The sequence below is a fragment of the Sorex araneus genome, chromosome 5, assembly GCF_027595985.1.
Source record: "Sorex araneus isolate mSorAra2 chromosome 5, mSorAra2.pri, whole genome shotgun sequence".
Classification (NCBI taxonomy): Eukaryota; Metazoa; Chordata; class Mammalia; order Eulipotyphla; family Soricidae; genus Sorex; species Sorex araneus.
In genome coordinates this window covers 193,785,834-193,804,272 of record NC_073306.1, presented here as the reverse complement: position 1 = coordinate 193,804,272, position 18,439 = coordinate 193,785,834, and positions in this window count along the sequence as shown.

Genomic DNA, 18,439 nt, shown 5'->3' with positions numbered 1-18,439 from the left:
TAGTGTATGTGTTTCCCAAAAGTAGAGAGAGAGCATGGGGAATATTGTCTGCCATGGAGGTAGGGGGAGGGTGGGAAAGGGTGGGGGCATACCAGGGATATTTGTGGTGGGGAATGTGCACTGTGGAGGGATGGGTGTTTGATCATTGTGTGATTGTAACCCACACATGAAAGCTTGTTACTATCACGGTGATTCAATAAAAAAAATTTTAACTGTAAAGGCTTACTTTGTGTATGAAGCAAATGATCTTAAATTGACCATTATGGTAGATACGTGCTTCCTAAATACAGCAATAGCCTCTAAATTCTACATTTTATGATAAGCAATTGGATGTAAGAGAATTGTATACCATTATTATAAGAAGAAGAAAATGAATTAGAATTAGTGTTCTTAATAACAACGTGAACTGAGGGCTGGAGCGATAGCACATCGAGTAGGCCATTTGCCTTGCACGTAGCCCACCTGGGTTCAATTCCCAGCATCCCATATGGTCTCACGACTATCACCAGGAGGGGTTACTGTGTGCAGAGCCAGGAGTAACTTCTGTATATCACCAGGTATGACCCAAAAAGCAAAAAAAATAAAATAAAATAAAACAGCGTGAATTGAGTTCTTGAGTCAACATTTTCAAGACACTGCCATTGTGATGTACAATAGTTTTTGCCTTACTTCCTCTGTCAAAGAATAGCACATAGTGTTTCATGTCGTCGCTACTATTCTTGAGAGTCTTCTAAAATATAATATACAATATAGGTGATTTGCTTATGCAACTTCATCAGCTTGATGAAACATCAGTTGATGGAAGCATTCATCATCTTCAAACACTGAATGGATGTATTTGCTTATAAACAAATTCTTCTACCTCTGGAGTTTTTCACTCACTTGTGGGATGTTGACTCATCGTGTGATTTATTTGCTTTAGGTATGGCAGTTATGTTTTTCTATATGTTCTGGGGATAGATAAGTTCTTCCCCACTACAATGGGAAGTGACTACTTCTTCTCTGCAATTGTGGGTTCCTTCTCCAGCAAACAACCGTCATCTGAGAACAAAATGAAGTTTGGATTTTCCAGATTTTTCAGAAGGCAATGAAATTTCTATCAGGTCTGCTGGCATGTGTTTTCAGGTGTTATAACTTATTTTGTTTTGTTGGGACATATATGGTTATGCTAAGGGCTTACGCCTAGTTCTGTGTCCTGGGACCATTCCTGCAACTTTCAGGGAACCACAGGGGGTGCCAAGGACTAAATCTCAGTCAGCCAAGTGCCAAGGAAAATGCCCCACCGGCTGTAATATTGCTCAGGCCATTTTCAGGATCTAAGGGGGAAAAAAGTATTCGGATTCTGAGAAAATTACTACCTGGGCATAGGTAGTAAGGTACTTGAATTCATGGCAGTATATCATATTTACTGTTACTAAACATATTTTGAAAGAGCTATGCTGGGAATATCATGTCTCACTCAAGTGAGAGAAGGAATCCGGTGTTCTGACCTCCATAAATGGTCAAAAATCAGGGATGCTGTCTCGTTTGCCAAGGCATCAAAATTCAGATGGGCCAGTTATGCAATGCGATTCAGAGATGACCGTTGGACTAGAGCTGTTACAGACTGGATTCCACAAGACATCAGAAGACCTAGTGGCCGCCCACCAACTAGATGGTCAGATTTCTTCGTCAAATCTCTGAATGAACGATTTGAGGCTCTTTCTGTTCCTGGAGCGAGCAGGTATCATTGGGCTACACTAGCACACGACAGGGACAAATAGAGATGTTACTGGCTCCCGCTCGAGCAAATCGAAGATCAATGGCACTACAAAATGATACAAGTGATATGATATTTAAGTCATGTCTGTACTTTTCAATGGGTGTGCATGATATTTAAAGAGACAACTGTCAGGCAGTCAGAGATTACCCTTGGGTTTTAGAAAGAAAACAATTTCTTTAGGTGTATGGATGACTATGTTTTCTTCTATATTCAGTCTGAAGGCCTCCTGTGCTAGGAGGCGGGGAAATTGCCATGGTCACACTGCATGTAATCAGTTGGCCTGAAAAAAATCATAAACAATATCAATGATTCTGTCTGAAGAGCAATTTTCAGAGTGCACAAGATTTAAGGCATTGGAGTGATGGAGTCTACAAGGTGGTTTGAGATGGAGTGTCTGCTGACATTTTACAAGGGAAACTTGAGCACCCTCTGTCATTGAAAGCCCGAAAGAAACAGTCCATATGAGATGTGTGGATCACCTTCTTATATTATAATAAAAAGCAAAGAGATATGAAAGTCCTCTGCAGCAGGAATGCAAAAAGTTAGAAGAATGAACCACTCAAGTGATGGAGAAATGTGACCCAAGGTTATACAGGTTTGGGGACTGCCGGGGGGACTGGCAGAATGATCATCATTCTAATTCCTGCACCATCCTATATTCCCTACTGAATGTTCTTATTAATGCCAAAATTAGAGGGTTGGAATAATAATAATAATAATAATAATAATAATGATAATAATATAATAATAACAATATAAGCAGAGGAATTCACAATACATTCAAAATCCATTAACTAAGATTTGGCCAATTATTTGCTGCAGACCTGCTTTAGCTTCTGATTTTAAAGCACCTAAACATGGCACAAGAATGTGATACAGGCCCGGTGGCCACCATTTTCTGTCATTCTTAGCAGTTGGCTGGGAGGTCTCTGGAAGCGGCGGGAGCGGGCACTAGACTGTAGGCATGGCCACTACTCCACGGTGCCGCCCCCCTCCTCTGGCTCCGCTGGCGGCGGCGGCGGGGGCGGCGGCGGAGTGAACGATGCTTTCAAAGATGCGCTGCAGAGAGCCCGTCAGGAAACCGCTCGTCACGGAACCTACATTGATAGGACACAAATTAGGTGCCCTGCAAAGGGGTACCAGGGCCAGATTGGACTTAGTAAGCATGGCACGTGGCGGCAAAAATGACCAGTGGAGATACATTAGTTGTATCGTGTGCAAAGAAAAGATTTACGGTCGGGGAAACCAAAAGTGAAGGCCGTGGCAGAGGAAAAGTGTTGGGTGGGGTGAAAGAACTGGAATGACCAGAGGTACAGGTGGTCACCGCTCCTGAGAGGTTCAAGCCATGTTTGGATTGAAAATTGTACTTAATTACCTGGCTAAACTATGATTTGAGCTCCTCTTTTAATATACAGATTCTCCCTCAACTACAGAGATGGAAGAATTCTAACTTGATGCTGTTACATGATTCCTTACAGATGTCATTTCTTACACTTAGTAGGTTATTTCTTTACAGAATTGGTAATAAATCCGAGATTCCAGTTTGTTTTTGGTTTGGATTATCTCTAATTACATTTGCAGTTGCTTTTAAAGAATTAGTTGTATCTGTTTGATAAACTGGAATGTAAAGATAATACTGGGACTGATGAGACAAGTTAGGTTATGTCTGTGCCCTATTTTCTTTATTGTTAAGAGGATATGTTTCCAGATCTTCATTTAACCTTGTTTTGGATCTTTGTCCAGAATTTTGTATTACTTTCTATGGAGGAAGTATAAGAACAACTTTTCCTGAAAGAATTGTGTACTACTGATAGATGTCATTGGCCTTTTTAGATGTACTGTTCTTTTATTTGCCGGAAAGCAGAACAACTGGCTTGTCATCATGGGCCCACCTAATAAATACCAATATCATTTACCCTAAAAAAAAAAAGCACCTAAACATCTATTTGGGAAATAACAGTAGTATTTAAGGTACCATATACTAGTTTTGTTTACGACTCTACCTGGAGTGCTGCTTGGCCAAATGGAATTATCCATTTCTTTCAAATCCTAATTCTCAGTTTGAACAAATTAAGTAACTGTACTTGTGTGTACAGAAGCTTTCAGTACACAGAAGCTTCTGAGACTCAGCATGTATGTGTTAAAGATAACCTCAGCCCCAGAAATTATACAGATAATCACTAACCACTGGAGTGATGGAAAAGGTGGTCATTCCACAAGCAGCAAACCAGGTAAGTACAGTGGCAGGTCACATGGCTTTCTGTGGCCCCCAATAGCTTGATAGATGCTTCTGGACAGGGATCCAGAATAGGAATTTAAAACTTAGTCAGTCTAGTGTCCTGAAGTGATTATCTTACCAATCATTCTAGCATTGCCCTGGTCTCCTCCTCTGTGTGTTTGATCATCCAGAAGCCTCACTAATCATTCTGGACTGTGACTCTCCTACCTTGTCCTTCAGCTCTGGGCAGGACTTGTACCCAGTGATTTCCACACTTTGGGCAAGGGCCTGTGGGGCCTGTTGAGTGGCATGTTTGGCACTAATTTTTCCAATTTCCTTCCATGACTCCTTTTTGAGGAGCCATGGGGAAAGCCAAATGTGGCTGGAGCAGTTCTGAGAGCTGTGATCCAGAAGTTGGCTCTCCATTGCGCCTCTATTGCTGCTCCAGCCAGAGTTGTGATTGTGGGAGCCAATACCAGTAACTCATTCAGGCAACTCAAAGGGACATACATACAGCTTCCAAAACGAAAGCTTTCCATGCCAATGGGGGTTGCATGAAGTGATCCTTAAGCTTTTCCTTTTAAGTAAAGTCAAGGTTCTTAGAGGTATATTTCCTGAAAGCCTCTTTCAAAAAAGACGGTAGATTTTCCACTAGGGTCTTGTTCAGTGGCAGCTGATTTGGTGTCACAAGGGGGTTTGGTCCTGTATCTTATGAGTCCCTCCATGAGATAAAGTTGATAGTGTTCCAAGCATCTTACATCATCTTCCAAATTGCAATCCCTTTGTGAATCAGTCTAGGACAGTAACTCCTAAAGAACAGGTAATAGCCATCAGATACAGCTAATCAACAAAAGGATTCTGCTTTGTCTAGGACATGTGCTTCTCATTAATTATCAAAATTGGATTGAAAATGGACATCAGATATTTCTATAAGATTTCAAATATTTGTACCAGACTCTGGAAGCCCTTAGTGTGCTTGTCAGGAATATCTGAAAAATTTCCCAGGTCAAAATTCATTTGCTTTAAATATTTTTATGAGAAAAAACATGAATCCAGGCAAACCAAGAGTGATCACTTGAGGGAAAAGAGAGGCTTTCATTTTGGGAGCCTGTGCCTTGCTAGGCCTGATGGGCCCAAGTAATAGAGAGAAAACCCTTCTTGAAAAGGCAACAGTCATGACTGCAGAGCCTAAAGAGAAAGACGTGACCACTGGGGGCCCCTCAGTGGCAGGTTTCATATTTGTAGCCAATACACTCAGACACAGCTGTCATTTTTTTAAATTTTATTGAATCACTATGAGAAAGTTACAAGCTTACATGTTTGGGTTAAAATCACACAATGATCAATCACCCATCTCTCCATCAGTGCACATTCCCCATCACCAATATCCCCAGTATACCCCCCCTTTCCCAACCTCCCCCTGCCTCTATGGCAGACAATATTCCCCATACTCTCTCTCTACTTTTGGGCATTATGGCTTGAAATACAGGCACTGAGAGGTCATCATGTTTGATCCATCATCTGCTTTTGGCATACATCTCCCATCTTGACTGATTCCTCCAGGCATCATTTTCTTAGTGATCCCTTCTCTATTCCATCTGCCTTCTCACCTCTGCTAATGAAGCAGTTTTCCATCTGTGGGGTAATCTTCTTGGCCCTTATATCTACTGTCCTTGGGTGTCAGCCTCATGTGATGTTATTCTATACTCCACAAATGAGTACAGTCCTTCTATGTCTGTCCCTATCTTTCAGACTCATTTCACTTAGCATGACACTCTCCATATCTATCCATTTATAAGTAAATTTCATGACTTAACCTCTCCTAACAGCTGCATAGTATTCCTTGTGTAAATGTACCAAATTTTCTTTAATCAGTCATCTATTCTAGGGCACTTAGGTTGTTTCCAGATTTTGGCTATTGTGAACAGTGCTGCAATGAACATACAGGTGCAGATGTCATTTTGGCCGTGCTTTTTTGCATCCTTTTGATATATTCCCAGAAGTGGCATTGTGGGGTCATATGGAAGCCCAATTTCTAGTTTTTAAGGACTCTCCATATTCTTTTCCAGAAAGGCTGGACCAGTCAGCATTCCCACCAACAGTGAAAGAGAGTCCCTTTTTACCCACATCGACGCCAGCACTGGTTGCTTTTGTTCTTTTGAATGTGTGCCAGTCTCTGTGATGTGAGATAATATCTCATTTTTGTTTTGATTTGCATCTCTCTGATGACTAAGGATGTGGAGAATTTTTTATGTGCCTTTTGGCCATTTGTATTTCTTTTTTGAGGAAACCAGTTGTCAATTTTTGCAAACATTGGGTTTTCTACAAATACAAGGAGAAGAGTTAGACATAGGGGACCTCTATAATCATTTTATTGGCCTGAAAAATATAATCCTGCTCCAGTAAATTATTATAATGTACAGTTATCTGTTCCTTCCACTTCACCTGATTTTCCTATTAACATTGTGTCCAGATATCAATGTAAGGAGAGGTTCCTTTTACAGTTTTATTTTCTCTCCAAATTTTCAATAGATATCCCAAATGCCAACATTTGGAATTGATTGGCAGTTTCCCTGCATGAAATACACAAATAGAAAAGGAAACAGTTCTTACAAGAAATAGTTGGAAGGGAGTCCAAGATGTGATCCCGGATGTGATTCACGCAGCTGCACAAGCGTGAATCCAGACCCAGCAAAACCTCTTTCGGCATGGGCAACTCCTCGCAGAATGTCTCCAGCCTGAGAACTAAGCCTCGGCCCTGTGCCCGCCCAGGAGGGGAAAGGTATTTCTCTCTCTCGCCTCTTTCTCTCCGGGGATGAAGGGCGCGGTGGCCGCCATATTAAGACGACCATAGATTGGGTTTTCAAGCCTGCAATTATCTAATATCTGGAAGAAATCTCCCTGGACTTCTTGTTAAAGTACAGAAATTCAAAAGATGAACAACAGACCTTATTTGTCTTCACAGTAGGTCTGAATCTAGTGGGGTACTCCTAACAACAATAGTGAGGTTTGTGTTGAAATATTGAATGTAACCAAAGCAAACAGAATGTAAAATGAAACTTATCAGTTACAAGGTAGGGGGTGGGGGGGCGGGATGGGAGTTGTACTGTGTGGGGTTTTTTTTTTTTTTTGGTGGTGGTATATGGGCACTGGTGAAGGGATGGTTGTTTCAGCATTTCAGCATTGTGTAACTGAGACCTAAGCCTGAAAGCATTGTAATCTTCCACACGGTGATTTAATAAAATAAAATTTTAAAAAAAAAAAGAAATAGTTGGAGGGAAAAGTTTGGAATTGCTCTTTATTGGTTATAGAATTCTAGTTTTGCTAGGTGAAAAAAAAGAGTTCTGGAGACTATTTTCACAAAAATGGGAATATTAAACAACTTTGGAATGGTTAAGGTGATAAATATGTTATGAAAATTTTAAGCACAGTAGGTTTTCAAAAGCACCAATGTAATAGTTTTGAAAGTCCATGATGTTCTAACTCTGTTAATTTTAATAAAAAAAATTCTTCATATAAATCTCTTCTTATTTGGTGCCAATTTTCCTAACATGTTGGAAGGAAGAACCAAAGTGATTGTTTTAACCCTTATCCAGAATCCACAAAAAGCAGACCAAGTGACAAAACAGTAGACTACCAAATATTTCTGTTTTACTTGAAAAAGTTGTTGACATTAAAATTTCACATATTGTGATTTCTGACTTATCTCAGTTACCAGATCAAATTAAAATATTTGACAGTGTAGAGTGTTACTAAGGTTATATTTAGAAAATATTTAGAATTTAACATTATTATAAAAATTTTATACACTTTAGTGTTAAAAGGTGAATATTAGGAATTATAATAACTTGGGAAGGTACAAAAATCACCTGACCTACCCTGTGATTTATTTGTTTATCTTGCAAGATTTCTAAGAGAACGGTAGACAACAGATGAACTAAAAAGTAGAACTTTGACAGAAACCATACGCAACAACTAAACTCTAGTTGGCTAATGCTTTTTTTTTTTTTACTCTTAAGTTTGGAAGAAATTTGCTGATGATGCAAGCTAGACAGAAAATGTTCTGGTTTGTTGAAGGGATTTCAACTTCCAAAGTCAACTAAAAAGAGTTTTTAGTCTATAAAAAGTAAAGAAAACCTCACGAATCAACTAGAATATGAATTTTAGTCTCTTTCTTTGGAAAATTTCATGGGTATCCTTTCAGGATCTACACAGAATTTGTATAATTCTTTGGAGAATATTGCCATTTTGCTAATGTTGATTCTCCCAGTACATATGCTGGATTTGTGAGTCCATTTCATCATGTCCTGTTTTATTTCTTGAAGTAGTGTCTTTTAAGTTTTCTTAGTACAGATACTTTACATCTTTACTTAAGCTAATTCTGAGGTACTTAATTTTGTGAGCAACAATTCAGAGCGTAATTTTTCAGGTAATAACTTTCTTCTCTTTCATTATGGTTATATAAGAAAGCCATGGGCTATTGATTTTATAATCTGCCACTTTACTAGACAAATCAATTGTTTCTAGGAACTTTTTGGTAGAAGAGACTTTAGGGTTCCCTTAGATTATAGTATCATGTCATCTGCAAATGGTGAGATCATGAATTCTTCCTTTCCTATCTGGTTGCCCTTGATATCTTTTTCTTTCCTGACTGCTATAGGAAGTATCTCCAGTAACATATTGAATAGAAGTGGTGTGAGTGAGCAATCTTTTCTTCTCCCACCAACTGGGAGCTCTTTGGCACTATTGCAGCAATGAGGGAAGATGCTGTTCTTGACAACATCGACGAGGAATGCGATTGACTGGTGCAGCACCCTCATGATTGCGTGAAAAATGCTGAGAGTGGGAAACCCACAAACAGACACTTGTCTTTAGAAACTCTTGAGCTCATTTGTCAATGTAGTTTGGCACAAGCCTCAGGCAACCATAAGCTAAAGTCTGAGCTCACAAAGTTGTGAAGGAAAGTGATAAGAAAGACCTCAAAGAGAGAAGAACAGCAATGTTGGCTGATGTGGCAGAAGCTGGGAAAAGTATTTGTAACACTCGCCTGCCCGTCGCCAACTACAAGACCAAGGTGACTGCCCTCTGAGGTCCTGATGGATCTATTACATCTTCCAGAGTGGCAATGGAGAGAATTATTCACGACTTCTACTCGAATCTCTTAGACAGCCACATCCACCTACCCACATACCAAACTCTGCAGGATGGATATGCCATTCCTAACGTTCTCCCTTCTGAAACCCAACACACCATTTCGTCAGTCAAGACACGTACAGTACATAAACCAGACAAGGTCAGACCCGAACACCTGGAGAATCTGCTGGCAGTACTTGTCAATACACTGGTTCGGCTCTTGACATGCTACCACCTGTCCAAATGCAAAGTTCCATCCCAATGGAAAACCAGCAGGTCCATTCTGTTGTACAAGAAGAAGAAGAAGGGAGAAATCCACAACACTGTCAATTATCGCCCAATCTTCCTGTTATCCGTCGTTTACAAGTTGTTCACTCGAGTCATCCTGAATTGCATCTAGCAGAACACTAGATGCAAGATAACCATGTGAGCAAACCGGGATCCGGAAAGGATTCAGCACGATTGACCATATCCACACAGTGACCAAACAGATTTAAGTTTCACAGAGTTCAAGATGTTGCTCTGTCTAATATTCATTGATTTAAAGAAGGACTTTGATTATGTTGAGATTGAAGCCATCATCGAAGCCCTAGCCAAACAGAGTTCAAACTCAGTACATCAAGATCCTCTGTGAGATTTATTACAGATTCACCACTGGGATCTCACCATTCCACAAAGCAGTGATCGTTGACGTAAATACAGTGGTTCAGCAGGGTGATACCATTTCACCGAAACTCTTCAATGCCACCATCAAGAACATCATGGGTTGACTGGAATAGGAAGGAATGGGAGTGAAGATAGATGGTCAGCAACTACACTACCTCTGCTTCGCTGATGACATTGTTCTCATATCACCAATTATTGGCCAAGTGCACAAATGCTGGCCGACTTCGATCATGAGTGTGGAAAGTTTGGACTGCAGCTGAATCTCATTAAAACTATGTTCATGAATAATAAACTAGTCCCTGATGTTTCATTTGCTCTCAATGGAATGAACATCTCTGAATGCAACAGCTATGTGTACCTGGGACTAGAACTCAACATGAGGAACGATTTGGCGCCAGAACTTCGCAGGAGGAAGAGAACATCATGGAACGCCTTCAATTGCATTGAAGAAGTGGTTATGAGGACAAAGAAACTCCAGCCTCGGGGCACATCTTTTTGACACCACCATTCTTCCTGCACTAACTTATGTCTCAGAGACCTTGGCCCTACACAAACAAGATGAGATTGCTATTCAGTTTTTCCAAAGAGGAATTGAAAGAGCTATACTAGGAGTATCACGTTTCACTCAAGTGAGAGAAGGAATCCGGAGTTATGACCTCTGTCTATGGTCAAGAATCAGGGATGCTGTCTCGTTTGCCAAAGTATCAAAATTCAAATGGCTCAGACAGGTGGGCAATTCAGAGAAGACCGCTGGAATAGAGCTGTGACAGATTGGATTCCAAGAGATATCAAAAGACTGTGTGGCCACCCACCATCGAGATGGTCAGACTTCATCAAAATCCTAATGAAGGATTTGAGGCTATTCTTGTTCCTGGAGCTAGCAGATATCATTGGGCTACACTAACACACGACAGGGACAAAAGGAGACGCCCACTCTAGCAAATAGAAGATCATCAGGATGACAAGTGATACATGTGACTTGCAAATATTAAATCATCCCTGCATCCCGGGGATGAATCCTATTCTATCACGGTGAATTTTCTTTCTGATGAGTCATTTCATTCTGTTTCATAATATTTTGTTGAGAACCATTGGGGATAATGGCCTGTAATTTTCTTTTTTTTGTGGTATCTCTGTCTGATTTTGGTATCAGGGTTATAATTGCTTCATAGAAACTGTATGGGAGTGATTCAAATTCTTCAATTTTCTAGAAAAGCTTGAAAAAGATTGATAAGAGGTTCTCTTTCCTCGTAACATTACTTTTGGTGTGTCCCACAATTTCTGGTAGATTGTGTTCTCATTTTCTTTGGCTTCCAGGAATATTTCATTAATTCCTCAATTCTCTGACCCACTTTTTGTTTAGTGGTGAGCTAACGAACAGCTGTTTAATTTCCCGGTGTTTGATTTGATTCTCTATTTCTGTGTGTGATTAACTTCTATTTTTAGTGCAACGTGTCTGAAAAAATCATCGATACAATCTTATCTTCTCAATTTTATTGAATATCCTTGTCGTTCAGTGTGTAATCTATCTTGGAGAATGTCTCATGTGCACTTGAGAAGAATGTCTATTTGGCTTTTTGGAGATGAAAAGCCCTTCATATATCTGTCCACTCTCTTCACTTCCATTTCTTCCTTCAAAGCCAGTATTTCCTTGCTGAGTTTTAGTCTTGTTGATCTATCAAGAGCTGACAAGTTGGTGTTAAGTCTCCAACTATTATTGTGTTTTTATCAATGTCCTCTTTGAAGTCGATTGCAGTTGTTTAAGTATTTTGCTGGCCCCATCTTGGGTGGATATATTTTTAGGAGTGTAATTTCTTCCTGATGTACATATTCCTTGATTATTAAGAAACAGTCTGTGCTGTCCTGTCTAACCTTTTTCAGTCTGGAATCTCTGTCGTCAATTACAAGTATGGTAACCATGGCCATTTTGAAGGATTTGTTTGTTTGAAGAATTCTTTTCCAATCTTTGACTTTGTGTCTGTGTTTTCTCTGACTACTCAAATATGTTTTGTATAGGCAGAGGAGTATTGGATTCAGTTTTATCTTATTTTTATCTGTTTTGCCACTCTGTATCTCTTAGTTATTGCATCTAGAATATTGACTTTAAGAGAGATTATTGTCACAGGGTTTTCTACAATCTTGTAGAAGTCTGTTGTGTTTGTGAGATTTATTTTGCACTACAATTGACCTTTCAGTCCTTCTTTTAAAGTTGATTTTGAGTTTATGAAGTTCCTAAGCTACTTCGTAAATTTTTTTTCTGCGCTTTTTTTTTTTATCACGTGTGTGCTTTTTGGGTTGTTTGGTTTTTGGTTCTTTTTCTTTGGCTTTTTGGGTCACACCTGGTGATGCAAGTTGTGATCATTCTTTCAAATCTAAATGAAAGTCTGGCCTGAGTAAAGTATTCTCAGTGAAGTGTTTATATCATTGAGTTTTTCACTACATTCCACCACTGTCTTCAGGCTCACAAGGTTTTACCTGATAAGTCTGTTATAAATCTAAGAGACATCCATTAGTACGTAGTATCTTTTTCTCTATGGTATTCATTGCTCTGATTAGGATATGGCATGGCATCATTTCAATAGGGTGTCTTTAGCTGGTATGTGTAGGGCTCCTTGGATGTGCATGCCTGTGAACTCCAGCTTTGGGAGCTTTTCAGCAACAATATCTTTAACTGTTCCTACCTCCTGTCCTTCTGGGACTCCAGTGATTTTTCATATTGGTCCCCTCAACATCATTCCATAGTTCTCTTGACTGCATTTGAGCTACTTTGAAGTGTTTTTCATATTCTGTTGTCATCTAGAGGTATTTTGGCTTCAAACTCTCTGATTCTTTCTTCAGCTGTTGTTACTCTGTTGTTGAAGACACCCATTGAATGTTTCATCTACCAAATTTTTTGTTAATGACACTTTTGTTTGTACTTTTCTTATTTCTGCTTTAATTTTCTTTGTATTTTATTAGCTGTCTGTTCCACTGTTTCTTTGAGCTCATGAAATATCCTCACCATATTGTCTCTGAATCTTTTATATCAGAGATCATATATGTGGACATTCCTTGTTGTGGCTTCAAGATCCTATCTTTCCTAACTGCATCCACTCTCCTAGTGGGGATCTGTGCTGTTTCCTCATAATGTCCATGGTAGCCTATGGGTGGATCCTTCCAGTACCCTATCAGTGTCCCTTCTCACTGTCAGGGAGGACTCTGGGGGATGTCAGTGGGTGGTGATCTCTTCTTTGCCCTTCAAGGATATTACCTTCCTCTTTGGTGCTCTGGTGTAACTTGTGTGAGGGCTTTTGCACTGATTTAGGGGACATTATCTTTGGCCTGAAATTACTGTTACTTTTAGATTGGAGTTGCATTGATTGTTGCATTCATCGTACTTTTATGAGTTGGGTGGGAGGTAAGTTAACTGTAGTAGGGGCTAGTGAACTATTGGTCTAATGTGGTTGGAGTAGTCAGTCTGCTCTTTCGAGAGTTTCATATCAGAGTCCAAGACATGGATCGAGTGGAATATGTAAAGGGAAATTAACTGGTGACCACTCCACTTAGGAGAATCATGTCTACGTCTATCTACCTACCTGTGAGGGGAGGACCCACACATTGACAGAGATCCTGTAGTCACAGTTCAAATTCTATTGCCCGTGTTCATGCTTATAAAAATGCAAGAAATTTCCCGTCATGCCTAGGTGATTTTCTTGGGGCCAGCAGCTGTAGGGGGCTCTCTCCATGTTCCTATAGGACCACATTTTTATTTCTTAACTGATAGTTTACTCTTATCATTAGTTTTCCTTGGATGTTAAAGTTATTTCAATTCAACATACACACAGCAAATAGATATTACCCAATTATACACCATAATCCATCTATAATAATAATTTGAAGGATTATAATGCCAATATATTCTAAAATTATACAATGTGATAGAGGACATAGAAATGCTTATCATATGTCTCGTTTTGATTATTTCTACAAGGTTTTTGCAGTACATTGCTTATCTGTAATTTTTTTATAGCTTTACTAGTACATTGCCATTCATAACATGAGACACCACTTTTCTTCATGTAAAAGTATCTCAAATTTGAAGATATAAATAGTAGTCTAGATTCAGTTTTGTCCCTAGCATCACATTGCTCCTGAGAAACTTCTGGTGTCAAACTGGTGGGTCCAACGAACAGATTGCTAAACTCTTTTCCTGGTCAGTAAAGTACCATAGAGGCAGTGCCCCTGTACCCTCCCTCAGCAATGATGAGGAGTGCCCCCCCAAAATAAAATTTGGATTAAAGATATCTCAACATCATACCTGAATCAATAAAGTACACTGAAGTCACGGTCAGCAAAACCCTCCACTATATTGAAGCTACAAGTATCTTCAAATATGACTCACCACTGAGTAGACAAGTGGAAACAGAAATAAACAAATGGAACTATCTTAAAATAAGAAGCTTGTATACCTCTAAAGAAACAGTGACCAGAATACAAAGACAAACTACAGAATGGGAAAGGATATTCACCCAATACTCATCTGATAAAGTGTTGATATCAAGGATATACAAGGCACTGGTTAAACTCCACAAAAAGAAAGCATCCAACACCATAAGAAAATGGGGCAATGAAATGAACAGAAACTTTCTCAAAGAAGAAATCGGAATGGCCAAAGACACATGGACAAAATGAAAAATGTTCCTCATCACTAATCATCAGAAAGATGCAGATCAAAACAACAATGAGATATCATTTCACACCACAGAGACTGGTCCATATCCAAAACAACAAAAGTAACCGCTGTTGGAGTGGAATTGGGGAGAAAGGGACTCTCCTACACTTCTGGTGGGAATGCCAACTGGCAATGCCTCTTTGGAAAGCAGTATGGACAAATCTCAAAAAATTAAAAATTGAGCTCCCATTTGACCCAGTAATACTACTTCTGGAATATATCTTGGAGAGGCAAAGAAGTTTAGTAGATATAACATCTGCACTTGTATGTTCATCACTGCACTGTTTACAGTAGTCAGAAACTGGAAAAAACTGTAGTGCCCAAAAACAGATGACTGGTTAAAGAAACTTTGGTACATCTACAAAATGGAATACTATGTAGCTGTTAGAAAAGGTAAATTCATGAAGCTTGCATATAAGTGGATCAACATGGGAAGTATAATGTTAAGTGAAATGAGTCAGGAAGAGAGAAAGATTGCACCAATCTGTGCAATATAAAGTAACAGAATAGGAGACTAACACCCAAAAGTAGAAGAGATAAGGAGCAGGAGCTTTGCCCTATAGATTGGAAGCCTGCCTCACATGCTAGGGAAAAACACAGCTCAAATAGAGAAGGAAACACCAAGTAAAGGGGCCTTGGAGAACCCGCTAGGAAACATAAAGCCAAGTGGCACAAATGCTGGCCGACTTCGACCACAAGTGTGGAAAGTTCGGACTGCAGCTGAATCTTGCTAAGACAATGTTCATGAAAAACAAACTAGTCCCTGACATTTGGGGGACTGTCTGAACAGAACAAACATCTCAACAGAATAAAAATCTCTGAATGCAGAAGTTATGTGTATCTGGGTTGAGAACCCAACATGAGGTATGACTTGGCACCAGAACTGCGAGAGAGAACAGTGTAGAACGCATTCATGAGCGTTGAACAAGTGGTGAAGAGGACGAAGAACCTCTGGCTCCAGGCTCATCTTTTTGACTCACGGTTCTTCCTGCACTAACATATATCTCAGAGACCTGGCCCTATGCAAACAGGACAAGAATGCTAGTCGGTTCTACAAAGAGGAATTGAAAGAGCTATGCTTGCAATATCACATTTCACTCAAGTGAGAGAAAGAATCTGGAGTTTCGACCTCCACTGACAAACAAGAACTAGGGATGATTTCTCATTTGCCATGACGTCAAAAATCAGATGGGCCGGATACATAATTCGATTTATAGATGACCACTGGATTAGAGCTGTTACTGACTGGATTCCACAGGACGTCAAAAGACCGCCTGGCTGCCCACATCCGAGATGGTCAGACTTCTTTGACAAAACCCTGAATGAATGGTCTGAAGCTCTTTGTGTTCCTGGAGCAAGCAGATGCCATTAGGCTACACTAGCATGCAACGGGGATGAATGGAGACATTACTGGCACCCGCTCGAAGATATTGAATATCAACGGGATGACAAGTGATACAAGTGATAGATGTGATGACTGAGACTTAAACCCAAAAGTTTTGTAACTCCTCTCATGGTGATTCGATAAATAAATTTATAAAAAGAAGCGTTGTAAATGACTAGTAAAATCGCACATGGAAAAAGATAATATATGCAAATAAACTATTCTATGACAATAAAAAAGCAACAATGATATACTACACTGGAAAATGAGAGAATATAACAAATGAAAACAATTGAACATGAAGAATTTGGTGTCTTCCTACATATCTAGACTGATTTATCAAGCCACATAATCAGTATTTAAATATATGACTTTATCTTTGAGAATTAAGCTTTCCTAATCTCTATTAGCTATGATTTCACTTATATTTAGTTGAATATAAAACTTAGCATAGTTTTATAAAACATATACAAAGAACATATACAAGATATGGGCAATATTTTGCATTCCAATGTTCTATAATACTGATTTTTGACTCATCGTCTCTTTGTTACATATTGTCTTTGAAAACCAGTTAATCAAATTATTTCTTATTTTCTTCAGAATTTGAACATCTGTAACTTAGAAATGTCAAGCAAGGCATATTTCCTAAACCTTAGAATGTGCAGATTTTATGGCACAAAGCAAAAACTTTTATTATCCTCTCATTCTAGTGCCATCACTATCACATATTTTATTTTTACTATCACATATCTTTTCCATGTTAGACTCAGTGACTTACATACTTTTTAATTACATGTGTAGGGAATATATTAAAAGGTACTTTCCAGGCTGGCAAAGGGGGAAAATGTTGCTTTCCTTTATGCTCTCTACCTGAAATCGACTCTCATATGGTTCCCTGGGCACTGCCAAGAGTCATCTGTAAGAACAAAGCCAAGATTAAACCTTGAGCACTGCCAGATGTGGCCCAAGAACAACAAAAGTGTTATTTTTAGGTAATCTTCACTGTCTGTCACTGTCACCCCATTGCTCATCGATTTGTTCAAGCAGCCACCAGTAACATCTCTCATTGTGAGACTTGTTTGTCACTGTTATTTGGCATATCAAATACGCCTTGGGTAGCTTGCCAGGCTCTGCCATGTGGGCGTGATATTTTGGTAGCTTGCCAGGCTCTCAGAGAGGGGCGTAGGAATTGACACGGGTCGGCTGCGTGAACGGCGAACGCCCTACCGCTGTGCTATCGCTCCAGCCCTTTAGGTAATCTTAGAAAGTTATATTTTTAATGATTATTTGGTCATACTTTTCAATATGTCTCCTCAGATTATAGTTAATAATATCCTGAAGTACATCTGACCTTTGAATATCCTAAAAATAAAACTTTTATAACTCACAGTGGGACTAATAGCATGACCTGATCATTCCTCATTGGTCATTGGTAATTCATCTGTATGTATATAAAATGATAAACTTATTTTCATATGAAGGCCAAGGAAGCAAATGTCAGAGTGCACTGGGAGGAGTATCAAATCTTGTTCAATGCACGACAGTCCATATTGTTTCCAGAAAGGCTGGACAAGTCGGCAATCCCACCAACAGTGGATGAGCATCCCTTTTTCCCCACATCCACGCCAGCTCTGGTTGTTTTTGTTCTTTTGAATGTGTGCCAGTCTCTGTGGTGTAAGATGATATCTCATTTTTGTTTTGATTTCATCGCCCTGATGACTAGTGATGTGGAGCATTCTTTCATGTGCCTTTTGGCCATGTGTATTTCTTTTTGGAGGATGCTTCTATTCATTTCTTCTCCCCATTTTTTGATAGGGTTGGAGGATTTTTTCTTATACAATTCTACTAGTGTCTTATATATCCCAGATAATAATTCCTTATCAGACGGGTATTGGGTAAATATTATTTCTCAATCTGTGGGCTCTTTTTATATTTTGGTCACTGTTTCTTTTGAATTGCAGAAGCTTCTTAGTTGGATGTAGTCCCATTTTTTTTATGTTTGCTTCCACTTCAATGTTCAGTGCTCTTTCGTCCTGCTAACACTGTTTTGCAGCACTGTTTGTGTTTCTGTGGTGTATTTTATCTTTAAAACATTTTGAACTTGAAATTCTGTAGTACAGGCTTGCTCCTGATGGGGCTCAAAAGTGCTGGATATAAGGTGTTTGACTTACTTGTGATACACCTGAACACACCTAGAGACCCCCTGAGCACTGCCAACAGTGACCCCTGAACACAAAGCCTGGGAGCAGAAGGGTGTTGCCCTAAAAGTAAATAAAACTAATACTAAAATAAGAAGCTTATTCAAAGTAAACAAAATCTTGGTCATCAAAATTAATAAATTCTTATTATACTTAAAATAGCTTTAATTTTATTTTCATGTCAGAAGACTGGAGATAGTCATCTCTCCCTTGACACTACTCTGTAAACTTAATGCACAAATATTGTAAAACATATTGCACATTATAGCTGCAAAGTCACCAAATCACACTTTTGGACTTTGGGGCATGCAAGGTCATCAACTCATACCTTAATGATAACACTCATTAACTCAAACAGAGATAG